General features: G+C 35.5%; 1 protein-coding gene across 1 annotated transcript in view; it reads left to right on the forward strand.

The window, feature by feature from the left end:
- Positions 1–525: 525 nt before the first annotated feature.
- LOC150098846 (acetylcholinesterase-1-like) overlaps positions 526–19,174 on the forward strand; it is a 35,393-nt gene continuing 16,744 nt past the window's right edge. The window contains exon 1 of the mRNA XM_090404920.1: positions 526–884. The gene's annotated coding sequence lies outside the window, so the exon portion shown is untranslated. The remainder of the gene's footprint in view (positions 885–19,174) is intronic.

A 19,174-nucleotide genomic window follows, 5' to 3' on the forward strand; every position in this document is an offset into this window, starting at 1 on the left:
CATCCATTCATCCCCTCTAAAACTTCGGCGTTGTTTTCCTCCATTTACACTTTTATTACGACCTTTGAACGGTTATGTTGTTTAAACGTAACCATAACGTCCATTCCAAGGTTCAGAAGGTTAAACACACGTGTTCATGAGATTTAATGTCAGAAAAGGCCGCTGTATCAATGCGATCAGTGATTTTTATTTTATCATCTTCTATTTCCGTGTGAAGCATTAAAAAAATAAAAACAGGAGGATGAGCCTCTGAGTGATATCACAGTGAACGCTGAACAACAGATGAACCAACTACGCGTGTCGAGCACCAACTCCCCCCCCCATCCCTCCCCAAATCCATTCCACATTAGAGATATGAGTCAAGGAAACTGCAAACCACGTGTTGCAAAGTAACTTGGTAAGAATCGTCGATATAATACACAACGAATGCCTTGCCAATCGGATCTCTAATCTGTATGGACAGATTACTTGGCACCGAGCCAACTTTCTTAATACTATAAAAGTTTGCTTTTAGTTAGAAAGAAAATTACTCACGACTGTCGGTGAGCCGCTATTTGCTAGCGTACTCCTCTTAATAAGATAAGTTGCCTACCCCACTGTAAAGTGTATTCACTTTGCGGTAACACCTCCATCCCACGGTTCATTATATAAACGTAGGAGAGGTTCTCCCACTCTCAAAACAGAACTGTAGAGACTTGCTATCATCTATACGTCACAGTAAGTCCAGTTGCTCATCGGCGATCGAGGGTGATCACTCTCCCAGCTGATCGGTTCTTCGTAAGGTCGTGACAGAGCGGAGAGAAGTAGCTGAAAGATTTGTAATTTTTTTTTTCTCGTATATAAAGAAAAAAAGGACAACGTCAAAGGCCTTACATATTGTAAAGGTAAGTTATAATTCAATTGTATTCAAAATTTCATTTTAAAATGATATTTAGTTTTGTAAATTCTGTATTACTGACTTTTTATCTTTAAAAAAATTTTTTTGAATGATTTTAACTTTTTATTACATTCGCTACTTATAACTTTTGACATTGTTAGAAGAAAGCGTTGCTCATGCCTATATAAATATATTTTTTTTCTCTATGATTAATCCATATTTAACCAGGTGTCGCTTATGGGCAAAGTAAACAAACACGTATGGGTTGACGTAGATATAAATGATATTGCAATTCAGCAAACAGACTTAAATAGTGTTAAAGTGGTCTTAAAGTTCACATCACTTTATGTGGTATCTTTGTAGAATATTTCACATATTATATAATTCGATATATATTATAATATAATACATCGAATAAAATGCTACATTATTAAATACAAAAAAGTTATCAAAAACTTTAAAGTTTAATTTTTGTATTATAAATTTTTTTCATTCGTAGATAATAAGATATTTTTGTAGCACATTTTTGTTCTGATTCTTTGAATAGTCATTTTTTTTTTAACGTGATCTTTATAAGAATGGAAACGGCATTGAACAAAGTCGCCTTCACTGGGCTAATGATTCTCCTATTTTTATTTAATTGTGATTTATAGGCTAAGTACGGTTAGCGTGCATGTCTAATTGATTCAGTTAGCAAACAACTGCAGGATATTTTGCTTCTGATATTCTTAATTTGGTAGCAGATCTAGATTGGCATCCCGCACAACATTTTCCAATCGCAGATGTAAATAATTTCTTATATAATGACTACAAGAAATAATGCTGCTATCCTTGTGTTTAAGAGGATCTTCTGATGATAATATACGGCGTTGGGTTTCTCCCCTCCCGCTATTTGGTGATGCTAGTTTCATATGAGAATATACTTCTCGGGTCAGAACTATTTAGTTCAATAGCGCTAATTCGTCGGTTAGGCTTTTGCGTCACGTCACATGACCAATTAATGCGGAATACTTTGCAAAAAAAAAAAAAGGAAAGGTGATTTGAATAATAGCAAATATTCGCAACATTCACCATTGAAATTTCCGTCACGCTATAGCGTGAAGGAAACAACCTACGCACACAAAATAACTACAAAATGTTTCTTCTGAAATTTATCTTTTGTCTGTCACTCTTGGGGAATTCTCGGGTGCACTTAGAGATAGTGCGAGCGCGTTATCTGTGTACTGTATTTAACACAGATAACTCGTGTGACCTTGAATTTATTAGGAAAATCCCATGAGTGTACAAAATATTCAGTTTTGAATTATGAAATTGAGTCATTTGCAACGTCGCTGTTAAGAACTTCCTAATGACAAGTCTTTTTTAAAAAGAGATTTTTTGTAAAACTAACATTTTGGAAAAAAGGAAAAAGAAAAAGTAACAGACGAAATTTCCACTTTGTTTCAGTGAGGATTTTCACAGCAATTTTCAGATACTTTTTTTTTTTCAGAGCGTATCTGAAAATTGCTGTGGCCACCATAGAAACTGCGGTTTACTATTCGCTATTTTTTTTTTTTTTATAAGTATAAACAGTAAAAGTCTGTTCTGGATTGTTTCCAATCCAGTGCATTATGTCTGTTGACTGTATTCGGTTGCCAGTTTTGGTGGATGAAGAACTCTGCCGCCCCACGCCTGTTGAGACAGCTAATTCATGTTATAGTAAAAAATAATTGTGAATAAAAATAATAAATAACTATTTTTTTTTTTTGCATTCTCACATAAGATAAATCGTAAAGCTTATAGAAAATCAATGCCTTGTATGGGAAGAAGTGAAGAAAGTAATCTGTTAAAATCACTCTTTTTGAATTGCTGGAGGTGGTAGTCTTTGGCAATATTCATTGGGAAGGGTGTTCCACTTAACTGAAATAGGAAGAATGCGAGTAGGAGGTACAGCGCGTCAATGCAACTTCAAAAAGGTTGTTGGGCAGTTGTTGCTCTTATTATAGGTTTATTAGTAGAAATGGAAAGCATTATAGATGTCAGTTCTGCTGAACAGCAGCCATGAAAATATCTGTAGAAAACACGATACGGAACCAGAATGTCTGAGACAGTGGTTGGAGAGAAAGGTCCTTTTCCGAACAGCATCAAGAAGAATCTTTAGAAAGGATACAAGATTGAGTATGACGTTCCACTAGGAAGAAAACTTATAAGGTTATGTGTTTACTTGGAGACTGGAACACTTCAGTGTACCTAAGAAGGAAAATTGGTTAAGAAAAATCAGGTTGGTTGGTGTATGAACAGTTTTCTTTGGGGTCATCGCTTATAACAAATAATTCGGCATCTATCCCAGCTTGATTAGGAGAATTGGGAAAAAAAAGGAACCCGTTGAAGTTGGTGAACTTCAATCATCAAGGAAGATCTCGTGGTTGGGATAGTTGGATTACAAGAAATTAAGCTTCAATTATAAGAATTCACAAGATATCAGAATGATTTTCAGAACTGAGGAGTTGTATAGACAGCAGATGAATGAAGCAAGGAAATATTAAGCCACTAAAGATCAAAAATATGCGATACAAGATTAGGAATCCTTGGTAAGGAATACTGGATTGCACAAAAGCACAGATACCAACCTTTTGACAGGAGTTATACAGCGTAGTGAGGATAGCTAAGATGGGCGGAGATTTGTGATTGGGCAGAGAACAGGTTTGATGGTCTGCAGGTTAAGATTATGTGAATCGTTTGATTTAGCGTGCGCTACGAATGCTCAGATGATTTTTTTTAAGAATATTTCTTCTTGGGTGCTTTTGTTAGGTATCCAGTCATGTGATACTGATCAGTGATTATTGGGTGAGATGAAAATACAAACAAATGGTTTGGTTCACTGCCAAGAACAATGATTGCTTAATGAGTTAGGTTATGTAATTTCATCTCATCCAATAATCACTGATCAGTATCACATGACTAGATAACTAACAAAAGCATCTAAGAAGAAATATTCTTAAAAAATTGTCTCAACATTTGTAGTACGCACGCTAAATTAAAATGATTTTAGGCTATCCAAAAGTTCCGGGAATTCGGACATAAATTACATACCCCTAACTCAGGGGTCGCCAAAGTTATCTGCCCCTCGACCCCTTCAAGAGTTTCTCGACTTTTTATCGACCTCCTATATTTTACTATTACGTAATTATAATAGGACCAGCAAAAAAAAAAAAGACGCTTATGTGAGTTTTTAGATTGTTTATTTTATAGTTACAATAAACACTGTATGTATAATATAGTATATATTATTATATTACTATCACTAGTAATATCACTGGTATTACTACCAGCGCTGCTCAACACTTCAATATAGAGAAGTTTAGTTCGTGAATGAATAACGATTGAATTATAATATGTATGTTGATGAATTTTAGAACATTAACGCTCACTTGTATGTCGATGCGCAAAAATGAGACTAGGATCGAATACTTCTATCAGTAAATAAGAACCACGCACGTGTCGCAATCTCGCTCCCACTGCGCCGGCCGGCAGGAACCACCAACATCCGTTTATTGGTAAATACGTCATTTTGGCCTACTTGATTGGCCTCAGTAACCATTTTCATGACCTTACTCCATCTTACAGGTCCTGTTCATGGACCTGGAAGATGGAGGTACTGATCCCACGATTCACTCTTAATTGCGTTGTCATTACCTCCATGACAAAAGTCATGGAGGTAATCCAAGTTAACCGAATTAAATATTACACATACAATGATGTCTTATATTTTTCTGTCGACCCCTGAGCCCAAATCGACCCCTAACAATGTCATATCAACCCCTTTGGCGACCACTACCCTAACTTGTAGTTTCCACTTTCTCCTTCAAAGTAATCTCCTCAAGCGATCCCAGAGGGTTTTCCATGATTCCATGCATCCCTGGAGGTTCTCAAATGTGACTTCTTGCGATTTTTCCTGAATCGCTTTGACACGACTGAGGAGATCCAGTAGGAAAAGTTGCAAGGGGGGGGGGAGGTCAAGGGATGAGGAAATGTCGTGTTTTCGGAAGCCAGGAACTTTCGAACGACGCGTGATGTGTAGGCGGCTTTTGCAACAGTGTGTCTCGTGTTCAAAACGTCCGACAACCTTACTATCTCAAAACAGCATGATAGTTCTACGATCTGCTATGACATCCTAAAGCACTTTTCCGGTGTCGTGTGCTTGTCGAAGTTCGTCTGTCCTTCAAGCGTTTGTACCACCCAAGTTTTGTTTTGGCTCATAGCATTATCACCAAACGATTTCTTAAACATTCGGGGGATTTCTACAGCAGTTTTTTTTTTTTTTTTTAGGTTGAAGAAAAATTTGATGCAGATTCTTTGCTCTTTAAAATCCGTCATTTTAGTTAGAGAAGGAAATGGCAAAACCACTAAAACAGGACGTTACAACAAATGCACGAAAACCAAGAATGCAGCCTCTTAACTTGTCGGCTGTGGGCATACTAATTCACAAAGGCTGATGCTCGCCCCTTCTAGCGATGGAAAGTCGTACCAGAACAGGTTCGCATGCTATGCAAATTCCGCCAACTTTTGGGTATCACCTCGTATGTTTATATACAAAGATCGTGACTAAGTTCTCTTCCTCCTCAGAATTGCCCTAAATGGGAGAACGTAATAAACATCTCGGGTAATATGATTATTTTGCTACTTTGATAAAGTAGTCTATTGAATCTATGGTTGCTAAGATTCAACAAGTTCTAAGGAGAGAAATGTTTTTATAGCAATTGCATCAGGGGCGAATTTTCGATGCCTGCTGCGCAAGCTCATTACTTGAGAAAGAAGTGCTATTTATTTGTTAATAAATGCATGCATTTATAAGCATTCCATTTAGGCTTTTGTTTTTGTAGATAGAAGACGTCTTAAACTTGCGCGGCAATAATTGAGCTTTGCGTTGTGTATCGAAGGCCGATGCTTGCTCGTCTAGTCAAAGCTACCTTGGCTTGCTCGGTTGTGTGAGCTTCCAAATCCTCGCAGCAGCAGCACTGTGATTTCATGCGCGCGCATAGCCATTTCCGCTCCCTTCATGTCTTCTTAAACACAGGCCATAGCCCATGTACATAAATTTCTAAATATATAGTTTTAAATGGTCAGTAATTCATTATTCCGCTAATCAGATTTAAATCATACCTCTCACTCCCTGAATGATAACAAGAGCAAGCGTGAATTTCAAGACCAGCATTCGCTCCTGAATTGCATCCACGAATCCACAGTACGTTAGTCTAATGTGGATCGATTGAGGATTACATTAATGACTACTGATTTTGTGTGTGCGCGCGAGAATATTGCAAATGAATGCCTTGTTTCGAAGAAAAACAGACAGCAGAAATGCTTCCGTTTATAAACCATGTTGAAATAAATCTCATGTCATGGTTAAACCTTTTGAGACAAAGAAGGACAAGGAGTTCAACTTTGTTCCATAGATCATTTTTGTTTGGGCTGAAATACTCCATGGAAACCGATCAATAGCACTTACGGCATAAGATCGTACATTGTTAAGCGCTATAGGTCAAATCTGTGAAAATTCCACAGTAGGAAGTAGAAATGCTGCATATCTACTGACATGCATCCTTCCATACCACCAAACTCCACTGTTGGGATGATACACTTCAGCAGTGAGCATTCTTCATGCAATCTTCCCAAGTAACTGGACTACAGAAATCTCCATAACATTATTCCAAAAAGCCAAGTTAGCTATAAAAAGTAAAGGATAACCGAAGAAGGATAAAAATCCGACTGGATAATATCTTTCAGACGTTCTTCGGAGTACAGTCGCCTCTTTGGTGTACATCTGTTGGCCTTATATATGCTCTAATAGGTCCAGAGTTTCCAAAACCCATTCCATTACTACAATATTAACATAGTTAAACTCAAGGTACTTGAATGTGACATGTACAAAAAAAATTATATTTATAATAAAGTATAAAAAAAAGGCTTAACGAATGTTGATGATCTTCATTGTACGTTGCGTAGCATTAAATTTGCTTAAAAGAAAAAAAAATATTTTTAATTGTTTTAAGATTACGTTGATCTCCGGTCTTTTTTCCGAAACTCTGTAGATTTCATTCAGATGCCAGAATGAGCGTATCAGTATACAGGTCATAATTTTACTATTAGTTTATAAGCGCTTATTTATCAACGAATCATCTAAACCAGTGCTTCCGAAACTTCTGGATGTCAGGGCCCCCTTTGCAAAAATTAAAATATTTCACGGCCCTCCTCGAAAAAAAATCGTAATAGAGATATATTATTATCATATTTATTGTATTTATATTCAATACAAAACATACACAGCTAATATTGCAAAAATCAAATGCAAATATTACATTTTTGCTTCTTACCGTTTGGTTCTGAAGACGATGGGGGTGCTGTTCTGGTAAAATATGAAATACTGTCCTTATTTTGGTCTGTTTCTGCTGCTTCTGATTATTCGCGGGAATTTAAAAAAATTTTTTTTTTTTTTTTAATCAGCCACTAATCCACCTCAGGGTTAAATTTTTAACGTAGAATAGATCAAATAATATCACCACTTACCGATACTGGCACACCACAGACTGATAACATGAAATTAGTGAATATTACCTGAATAAGGGAATCCCCGGACCAGGAACATTTTTCTCTTTTGTGACTTTTCTCCCTTTACGGTAATTAAGCCTAACGCGAAACAGACAGCGAAGGCAGGTTATTAAAACGTGCATATGATTGGTGCGGTATTAACAAAAGATCGTGCAACCGAAAGATAAAAGCGTAGCTGACAATTGAGTTGAAATGCTAACTCTCTTCAACCGAATTCCATATGTGAAACTGCCATAACATTCATTATATATTACTTAGTTTTAACATTACGAATTTTAACACGTTCGGTTGAATTTTATTGCTGCCTTAGGAAATCGAACTCGCACACATCTAATTAATAACAATAGTTTTTAGTTAGATACTGTGTTTGCCCATGCAACATATGGCTTTGTTTCAGTCTATACAGCATAGTTTCTGCATGAGGGGACATGTGATTCATTAATTAGTGTTTTTATCCCAGTTTCTCTAATTGCACTATTTGTTGAGAAATATATTACACAGACTCCTCATACCTTATTCACTGGCATAATAAAAGTACTCTTTTTTATTGCCTCTGCAGTCTAGTGGCTGTTAGGGAGAGAGTGTTGTTTACCACTGCAAGCGAGTTACTGTCTCCCCACATGAACTTGTTTTAAGCTTTTTTACATGTGTGAAGTATATGCGAAACTTTTATTGGTAACAGAAAACTAGCTCAGATGACAGTGATAATATAAAACAAGTTTTGATACGTATATAAAGTCAATATCAACAGTCCCTGATTACGAACGCGTGATGAAAGGGACAGGAAGATTTGAAGCTTCCCTGGAGAGCATTCGAAGTAAATACAATTAACCACTGCCTTGAAATGAAACATATGAATAAGCAATATTTACTAATATTCATTAAGCGCCGAAATACGCAGGAAGCAAAGTTTGTGAACCAACACCAATATGTGAATTTTTCCATTAAAATATAAAAAATAACAAAAAAAGAAATAAAAGTTAAATACGTTTCTTTTAAAATAAAAAAAATCTACTTAGTCTTAAAACATTTTAAATTTGTTTTCAATATTTCACGGCCCCCCTCAACAAAACCTACGCCCCACAAAGGGGCCCGCGGCCCACAGTTTGGGAAGCCTGATCTAGAAGAGTGACATACGAAATATATCGAACTCAACATCCAAGTGATCTACTCTGTAGATCACTTGGATGTTGAGTTCGATTACTTTATCGTTTAATAAAACTTTAAAAGTTTAGTATTTGTTCCATAATGAATAATTTCCTTAAACATTTTGATTTAGAGAAATTTTTATGCAAACGTACTTGGTACGTCGCTGTTAGCAAACTATGTATGTTACTATAGCAACATACCTAGCGGTGAAAAGTCAAATTAACCGCTATCGTTAAGTATGTATTTGTATAATGGTTTTGTAATCGGTCAATTTACATTTTATACTAATAAAAATCTCTATTTTCGACGTTTGAGGTGGCTGAACACTGAAGTAAAAATGCAGAAAGAGAATTGAGTCAGGAAGATACGAAGGAAATGAATAAAATACTACTGAAACGGGGAAAAAAATGGACGAGAAATCTCAAAACAAGTAAATCTTTCCCTATTCTAATTCAACTACGAGCATCATAAGTTAGCTTTTCGGCATCTTGTTTAGATTATAAGTATCCCATCCATCTAAGTCTTTCGATCTACCAATCAGTCCCAACTTTTTAAGCAGGAATATAACTGGAAAGGAATGTGGCATCGAAAAAATATCCACCTTGACCCCCCCCCCCCCTCCATGTTATTAATTTTCCCGAATTCAGTCTTATACTGGTCTAGACAAGGGATGAGGAAAAAAATGTATCCTAGATTATGCAGTCCTAGCCGGATTTCTCTCCTTACCGGGAACTTGAGCGAGGAATCTGTATACAATACTTGTTTATTTTAAACAGAAGAAACAAATCAGTACAAAAGTGTATAAATCCGGATATGTATATCCATATTTTCAAGAAGGGTTCTGTTTGTGTCTGCCAGGTAGCATAGTAATCAATATGTTTTCAGTCAATGACTCCGCTCTGGCTAGACAATTTTTATTATTATTTTTAAACTGAATTTTAATATTTAGGATCTTTATATCACAATAAATGCATGGGTGCCATTTTTTTAATGTACTGAATATAGCAAAACAATATAAAACGGTTTGCACTTCATAAGCCAACAACAACTAAGTTCAGTTTTTCATCGACATATAGAACGACAGTACCACTACTTTCAACACAACGCCATCTACCGTCCACTACTAATAGTATTTTTTGTCTGTGTTTGTATAAATTGCGTGTGTTCTTATGGCCGATTTCTCTGTATGCGGGATGAAAAGCCTAAATTTTCAGGAGAAAAATCCTTGCTACCTCCGTATGAGATCGACTAACTCTTCACTCGAGAAAGCCCATAAAGATTCTATTCTAGTCATGACGAGAATTGAACCTGGGTCTTTTCCAATCGAAGAACGAGTGTACCGTTGATCTTCTATTTAATGGGGGAGGGGATGTATATAAAATAATATTAATGATGTATATTAATGATGGAAAGATGTATATAATATTATCAGGACTAAATTGTAAATTTAAAAGGTTACTTCGATGTGCCCTCCGATTTTTTTTTTTTTATTATTATCCTAATCTTAGCAATAATATATATATTTTTTATGGTAATCAAGTGAATTGGATAGTTTTTTAGTCCAAGTATATTTAAACGCTCTATCAGTATGACACCTAGTTTCATAATTTTTATGCGGGTTCCAGCAAAATCCACGTAAATTTTAATTCGCCCGTTACCCAAGATTTGTCTACTGCTAGTTGAGACCTAAATTTAAGCCAGTTCCCTCTCTGTTCTAAAAATAAACTAAAAGAAACATAAAATGCGATTAATGCAGTCTTGCTTGTATTACTAGAGAAGGATACGGACTTGAACTTTTGTGCCCTTGTCCTAGTGACGCCTGTTTGATTGGGTGGGGAGCTGAGATCGCATACTTTTTCACCTTTCTGATTTTATTGATATTAATTTATTTTCATTTCATAAATGTAATCTGCATTATAATGAAACAGTTTCGGTTCTGTTTTTTTTTTTTTTTTTTTATGACAATCACGTCAACTCTTGGTCTTCCACCGTTCAAACTTGGCAATATACAAAGCCAATTAACCAGCGTAGAGATGGGAAAATATCAGAATGTGTGAGACTGGCCTTGACCCAATCCCAAGAGTGGAAAAGTACTTGAAATGTGTCTTTTGTGGTCATGAGGCAGCATGGGCCAAGGCCTGTTTGACCTTGGCCTAAGCTTATAGGTAAGGCAACCGTGTGTGTGTGTGTGTGTGGGTTGTGGTGTTGATGATGACTTGAGGGAATGGTCAACACACGACTTCCTGATAGTTAACTTTTTATTTATTTATTTATTTATTTTGCGATTCCGTGAGAACTTAAACTGGCTTCGCCCATTGGTGAGCTAAACAGAGGTAATACTTTATGTGCCGTAGTAAAATATACCCTTTTAACTTCGTACAGTTACGTAACAACGCAGGGCATCCTGCCTTTTTCGGAGGCAATGGATTCGATGTGAAAAATAACCAGTCCTTATATCAAAACTGAAGAGAACTAGAGACAAAAACAAGACGTTACAATGGCAAGTACTTTTACTGTTTCACTGCAACAAATTACATAATGGATATTTGGTACTTAAAGTGTTGCAAATATAAACTAGACTCGAAAGATAACACACCATTTCTCTATTGTATAGGAATATTAAAGCTAAGACCAATCTATTATATATCTGTTAACTGTGTATTCTCTGGCTAGTTTGCGCAAGAAAAAAAAAACATTTTCTCGAAGGAAAAACCTATAACCCTGGTATGATACCAGCTAAGTCACTCTCATGAAATACCCTATAAAGATCATACGCATTCTCGACTGGATTCGAACCAGTCTTTCCAAACGACTGCGTCAATTAACTGAGCTAAGGAAAGCAGAAAAAGAAGGTGACCGCCTAATACTCTAATTCTGTTCCAAACAAGAAAATGTTCGTGAAAATCCATGCATTGTAATTCTGAAATTATTTCACTTCCCAATAAAAGACTTTAGCTGAAAAAGTCATCGAACCCATCTCTTATGAATGGTCAGTCAGCTAACAGGAGCGAAGAAATGTGGAGAATCTGTTTCCATAGTGAGCTGGTCAAGGTCACTCACTGTGTGAATGCACACTGAAGCAAGAGAATTGGTTCTTACTTTAGTGCTCAGTAAACCAAAGAAAAGTTTGTTGAGAGGAAGAAAAGTCAGTTTTTTTTTTTTGGGGGGGGGGGGTTATATAGCAATATGCTGTGGTGCAAGAAATATATTTTAGAAAGGACAGGGATACCGCGCTTGCTCACAGCAGATGAAAAACGAACTCGCATGAAAATCTCCGAACAGTGCTTGGAGCGTTTTAACAAGAATAAAACTGATTTTTTGGGTCGATTTATTACTATGGATGAGACTTGGATTCACTATTATGCACCAGAATCCAAACAGTGGACAGAAACCGATTGTTCAGCGCCAAAGAAGAAAAAGTCGGTTCCATCAGCAGGAAAGGTCATGGTGTCGATGTTTTGGGATGCTAAAAAAGGCATTTTGTTTATTAATTATCTTGAAAAGGGTTTGCAGAAGAAAAAAGTCATCTTTCATCAGAACAATGCACCTGCCCAGAAAGATGTTTTGGCAATGGGAAAATTAAGGGATCTGCTATGAACTGTTGGATCATCCACCCCATTCCCCAGATTTGACTCCCTCTGACTTCTATCTCTTCCCAAAACTGAAACTCCTCCTCGCTGGTCAGCGTTTTTCTTCGAATCAAGAGGTGATCGCAGCTGTAGAGTGGGGTATTCTGCAGATCTTACTGAGAACCACTACAAGGACAGGGATAATGGCGCTGGAGCAAATGTATTAATCTGAGGGAGATTATGTTGAAAAATAAAAATAATTTTGAAATTATAAATTCGTTTTTTTTTGTTTTTTTTTATTGTTAGGCCGAGAAATTTCAGACCACCCTCGTACAATGGTGGTCTGAAATTTCTCGTATACTTGCAGTATGTGTTCAAAGCGATACTGTTATATTCTGTAGACATATTATACCAAGCTATACGTAATCTATTTGAGTTATAAGTCAGCAGTTAGAATTGAACAGATGATACAGGAAGATGGTCTGATGTTAAATCAGTGTAAGACAAGGGATAACACTCTTATTCACCATCTATACAAATCGCAGTATGAAAGAAAGTGCCATTTAAACCTGATATCAAAATTGGAGATTATTTTATGTACGTATTATTATACCTTTTTATCCAACACTGGTTTGCTAGATAGATTTTTTTTAAGGAATTGGCTGTAACAAATTCAGCAATAAAAAGACGATGAAATTAAGCCTGAACATAAAAAAAAACGTCGTCTGTATTCAGAATGTAGAACAAGGAAAACATTTCAGCTTTTTAGGGCAATTTTGAGTGAAGTTGACAAACACAATGTGGAAATAAACAAGAATCGATAAAGCTGGTTTGGTAAGAAGTCAGCTGAATAAATTTATACGAAATAAGAGAGAAATTAGTTAAGACTGACACGAGCTGTATACAAGACAGTGTTCCAACCAATTCTAACTTATGAATCCGAGAGTCGGCCTAAAAATAAAAACACTTGATCAAAGAAAAATTGGGGAGTGAACAGATGCATTAATGGCAAAAATAATTAAAAATAAGGAACTTGACATCATTATTATTCAAGAATATGCGAGCAAAGCAAATCTTAGGTGGTATATGAAGTTACCGTATGGTCACTTAAACAGAATAGGGGAGGCAAGTTTAGCAAACGTTTTTCCAAGAAGACCAAAATCTAGGTGGATTGATACAATAAGTACCTTAAAAGAAAAAAAATGTAAGATCTCACAATATTGGGGTCGTAATACAGAAGACAGCACTAACTACGTGAAAACATTACATTTTTACAGCCTACTGTCCTGAATCCCCTTGAGAATTCGGATCAGGAAGTATACAATGCATTCTTTTTGCCATCTCTATCAAAAACTTTCATTCCTCTTAAAACTAAACTTGCGTCAAGCATGAAATAAGACTGATATATTGCAAAGTAATGCTTTGCTATATCCTACAGTATAGCGTACACAACAAATTTCCTCTTGATTAATTATGATTATTTCATAATCGCTTTTTTACTACATATATTCAAAACAAGAAAAAAGGAAAAAAAACGTTGAGTGGGATGTAAAATCATCTCTCGTCTAAATAAAAAAAAGTTTTCGAGCTAGCCTTGAAATCTTTAAGGACACACACAAAAAAGCAACCTTCACTATTAATGAAGTAACCTTTTAGGTTATTTGTACATCGTAAGCCATCATTCAGCTATAAATAAACATTACACAACTTAAACGTACAACTTCGAAATATTCAAGTTCAATGTTATCCAGTTTTTCCCATCTATCAACCAACATGCCACACTATCCCATTACATGTTTTTTATGATAATTCTACACACAAAAGTTGCTATATACTTTTTCTTCAACAATATTAATAAATTATATGCGGACTAATTATGTATCGCATTTCTAAAAGCTGCCGCTAGGGGTATTTTATTAGCATTTACGTGCCATCCTCAATAACTGAGCTATTTATAAAAATAATTTCCTACCATATAGTTATGGCAGTGCTAGTGGTCAGAAAATCGTACATAAGCAAAGCGAATTGTACGCTAGTAAAATAAAAAGCTAATAAAATTCTAGTAAAAAAAAAGCAGACGAAACAGAGTTATGACGTCACCCATTTAGCAGAAGCTACGTTTAAAAAAAATTCCAAAAGGAACACGGTAATGATAATATTAACTGGTTTTAATTATAGTTCGTGTATTGCATGTAATAATAACTAGGTGTGATTAAAGAATTTCGTTAGTTAATAGTTCTGAGTCAAGTAATTGACTATTAGTTTTGTAGCGTTACGATATCAAATGTGTACCTTAAGCATACCGAACAGTAAAGAGATTATTTTTCATAAGTGAAGCAAGTTGTCCATGATCTAAAATGGGATTCTCTCATGGCCTGGAAATTCATTTCCCCTGACCTAGATCCCTCAAGAATTAGCGAAAACCTAGTGGGAAATGAGTAGCACGTCAAAAGAAACCTTAGTCTTAAATAGTTCCAAGAAATAATTATACTCGAAACATTAGCAAAATGCCTTTTTTTGAGAGACACGTGTAACATGTTGACCTTCATTTTGATCATTTATATTTAGTTATGAGAAAACTGATTGATTAAATATTTTTAGTGTAACACAGATTTGGTTAATGCAAACTTAGAGTTTGTAAGCTAGTAAGTATATATTTAATATTAAAAATGTTTATTTTGTTTACCATACTGCCGTTGGCACACTCTCCTTCGATGAGTCTTTGGACTCCCTGGAGTTGTCACAATAATAATATCTGAAACATTCATTTCTTCAAAATGTCATAAAAGCTTGAAAAAAAAAAAATGGCAATACGTTTTAGGGTTATGCGTTAACATTTATTTATTAATTTATTATTTTTTTTGGTACATCGGTGCTCCATACGTTATTCTTAGTTTGGAGAATCTTTTCCCCACTGCAATTACTTGTAATCAGATATACAAATTCTAAGCCACGATCTTTAGTGAAACCGACTCCAGTTTTTGTTGTTCTGCCATATTAATTGCAGTTTGGAATTGTATCGCCTCGTTTTGCAAAAGACTCCGGTAACTTCTAGCGAAGCTATTAGCTACAGAAATGTCATTACTTAACCTTTCTTTTTCAAAATCTTTACAAAATATTGACTGAATTAGGAGCTAGTAACGTCTAAATTACAAAACCACCGTAACTCCATTGGTATATACAAAACTCTTTGGGTGGAAAAGATCTGGGTTCGCATCTCATTTAGAACGCGAAGAAGCTCACCGGCTAATTCAATTGAAGGTGAAATGAGCTGGTCCCAGTTTTCCCTCGCGCAACCAGGAAACACTTGAACACACACAATTCACAGTCCAAAGTATACTTTAGAAGCATAGGACCAACCACCTTATCCTCTTATTACGGTCACGATCCCTGCTAGAGCCATCTGATGTCTAAATAAGAAACGTCAAATACAATTATGTCAATCGCCAGAGCGTTTTGGTTCCTCGGACCCATTTTAGATTAGATTTTTGAATCCAGCGCACATTTTCTGTCGTTTACTGCTATAAAATATATACATAATTATATTTTATATGATAAATATATGAATTCAGTGCCTCCACTGCCTCAGTAACGATGTCTCCTTTGGCTGCAAAGACCTGAGGTTCATAGAGTAAATATAATTTTCTCATTTGCTTGTACTAACGGTAGATGCAGTGATCTCAGGGAATGAGCTCGTTGACAGATTCATCTAAAATTTTCATGCGCGCTAATCAATAAATGCAATTTTGCCTTTCAAGATATCGAATTTTTGTTGAACTGTCGCCATGTTTGAAATCTACAATACAATGAAATGGATGCGCATGTGTACATAGGTAAAAAAAATTGCACTCGCTATACAGTCGCGCACCTGCGTAAACTGTATATTCTCACCATTAGTTGAATCAGTTTGGGAGTAATTAAAAAGGTCATTCGCAGTCTAAATTAAGATGGAGCTATTCTTTTGATTTATTTGGTCACAAATAAAAGTTCTCTTCGGTATCGAGAGTTGTTCTATGCATAAATGAACGTATGGTTATAACTTGAGATTCTACTTATACGCTGGACATTTTTCCTAACTTTCTAGTTTATATACTGAATTAACAATCGAATCCATGAAATATTTAGTTAAATATTTTCTTTACAAAAAAGAAAAATATTGTATTTTAAAATCTTTAGAATTCATGTCTCTTTACCCCCCCCCCCCCGCTGACTCTTTTCTATTGTGAAGAACTAATCTTCGACCATTTAATGGAAAGAAGAAAATGTGACCTTTGGTGGGAACACACAAATTTGTCATCGCTGCCATACATACCGCACGTGCTGATCGGAAAACAAGTTTGGGTGCGGTGCATTCCAGAATGGACCTGGTGACCTGAATAACGATTTGCACTCCCTAAGACGCCTTTCATCCACATGAAACATTCGGCATCTTTAAGAAACACATTTGTTTCCAGCTTTTCATGAATTCACCTTATAACATAACAAGCGCAACGTGATTTATATTTTTTTTTAATCAAAAAAGAATCCTACCTCCCAGTCTCATTTGTTCAATTGTCCAGTCAGCCATTTTATTTTATCATGTGCGCATGCGTAGACGCTACGTCTACACATGCGCACATCCAGTTCTTGCAACAATCATTATCTCAACATTACATGATTAATATTTGCTGTATGAAGTACTTATTACAAGTTTATTCTTTTTACTTTACTTTTTTTTTTAGTACAAATCTCGTATATGTACTTTTCCCATTATTCAATATTGGTAGCTATGGATAAGGAATGCGCGAAAATATTACTAAACAGAATTACCACTCGTAAATATTGTATTACTGAATTACAACTGCCATTTCAATGCTATACACGAAGAAGGTTAAGGAAATAAGCAGTTGCTTTGCTTATTTTCGTTAAACTGTAACTCAAGTACCGGTAATTGTTATGTTGTGTTACAGAGTCACTGTCCGACCTTTGAATTGCGATTTGCGTTCTTAGCGAAGTACTGCACGTGCGTGATACTTTTCCTCTCCTTCCCCGCTGATCCCAGCACTCACTCCTTGGAGTTGTAGAAATAAGATAAGGATCAAAACAACTGCAGACGATAGCTGAAATTACTTTCGCCCGTCTCGTATACCCGTTTTAACTTCCGTCTAGTTGGAAATCACCTTTTTTTTTTTTTTTTTTTTTTTCTCCAAGTACAGGGGATGTCAAATAAGTCTAGTGAACCACTACTGTTATGGTGCTCCACAAGCAATGGTCATAACGGAAATGTTACATCGTAGTTACATCCATTGAGGATTTTTAAATACTATTAATAATACGATAAATCTTTCAAATAAATGAAATTTTAAATTGTTTTTAAAATTCTTGCAGCAAACTAAGCAACGTCATGCAAATTTAAATTGATATTTAATTTTGATCCCGTATTGTATCTCGATTCATATTTCCCCAACCACAGTACATTCGTACTGTAGGTCGGCGAAGATTTTTCTTAGAGGGGAGGGCTATCTCCTCTTATAGTCACTTACAGGAGCGGCTCGTGCATAGGCACTGCAGCACCCCCAATTTTTCTCGATATATAAATATATTTATTTATTAATATTTGCTTGTAATATTTAATTTTATCATCAACAATCCTATGCAATTCTCTTATTTTGTATAAAAAAAATAAAAATCCATCTTGTAGCACTAAGGAGGGCGAAGGACGCTAACAGCACTGTGTTTACCAGTGTCATATTGTTACGCGCGCAAGCATATGCACGTCATAGTGAGATGCGAGCTATTAGCGTAATGTGGCACTGTCCTTCGCGCAGTTCCACTGTTTATATGCAGTTTGTACCAGTAGTAGAGTGTTCGTAGTGCTTATCGTGTTTACTCCGTCTTTTTAAATATTTGGACATTACAATTGAAGGATTTAATTGTAATGTCCAAAAATTGTAAATCCATTCCTTTAATTACAATTAAAGGAATGGATTTTATTCTTAAGTAATTTTGAATTATACTTAACTTTATAATTTTATCGATAATAAACAGTATTTTTTCATGTTTAATTTTTTTTTAATTTTCACCATAATTTTGATATTTTATCCAAACACGTATACACCGTACTTACAGTGTGTAAGTCTATTTCGAAAGTTGCAGCACCCCCACGATTTCAAGACACGAGCCGCCACTAGTCACTTCTCCTTTTATAAAACGATTTCGGACGAAATCCGAACTACTTAATAAAAAAACAATAAATTCCGCTGTGCTCTGTTGTTCATAAGTCCCTTTCCATGATGAATAAAATATTAAATTCCCATTCAAAATGTTAACGGCTTTTATGTTGAAATCAGAGGATTTTCGCATCATCCTAATCCGAGTGAGTGCGAAATACGAGATTCTCCAAACAGTTTTCATTCGGGGTTGTTAAACAACATATCGAGTTCCTGAAAAAAAAAATAAACGACACTGCTATTTCCGAAAAATAGTAGTATCGTTTATTTAACCGATGTTGTTGTGGAAAATGAGATCTAGTATTGACATAGTTTAATTGTAGTTGAAGTATTTTTGTCGTCTACAGAATTGTTAGGAATTTTGGTCATTCACAGTAATGAATCAAAAAAGCCATAAATAAATGAGGTTGCAATTTCAAGAATTTGTTATAAAATGCAAAAACTTTTAAATTGCATATTTTACTGGAAGTTCAAGGCGATTTTTTTTTTTTTTTTTACTGAGAGAATTACTTGTCTAGACAGTTGTCTGTAAATGATCCCCCATAGGATGTGGTTGTTCTCGTGAAAACACAGTAAATTAGCCAGATCTGAGAAAGGTATTTACGTGTTTATCTCCTCTGGAATTTAGTTGTGACGCAATAAAAATATCAATACAATCTCCTGAAATGCTATTTAGTTTTTACTGGAGAACCTGCTGAAATTCGTCCGCGTAGCACTTGATACAGCTTCATCCACCTGACTGAAGCTGTACCAAGTATTGCTTCGCTGAATACATACACATG

Source organism: Typopeltis vanoorti, chromosome 15, assembly GCF_054136105.1.
Source record: "Typopeltis vanoorti isolate ZY-2024b chromosome 15, IOZ_Tvanoo_1.0, whole genome shotgun sequence".
NCBI classification, from domain to species: domain Eukaryota; kingdom Metazoa; phylum Arthropoda; class Arachnida; order Uropygi; family Thelyphonidae; genus Typopeltis; species Typopeltis vanoorti.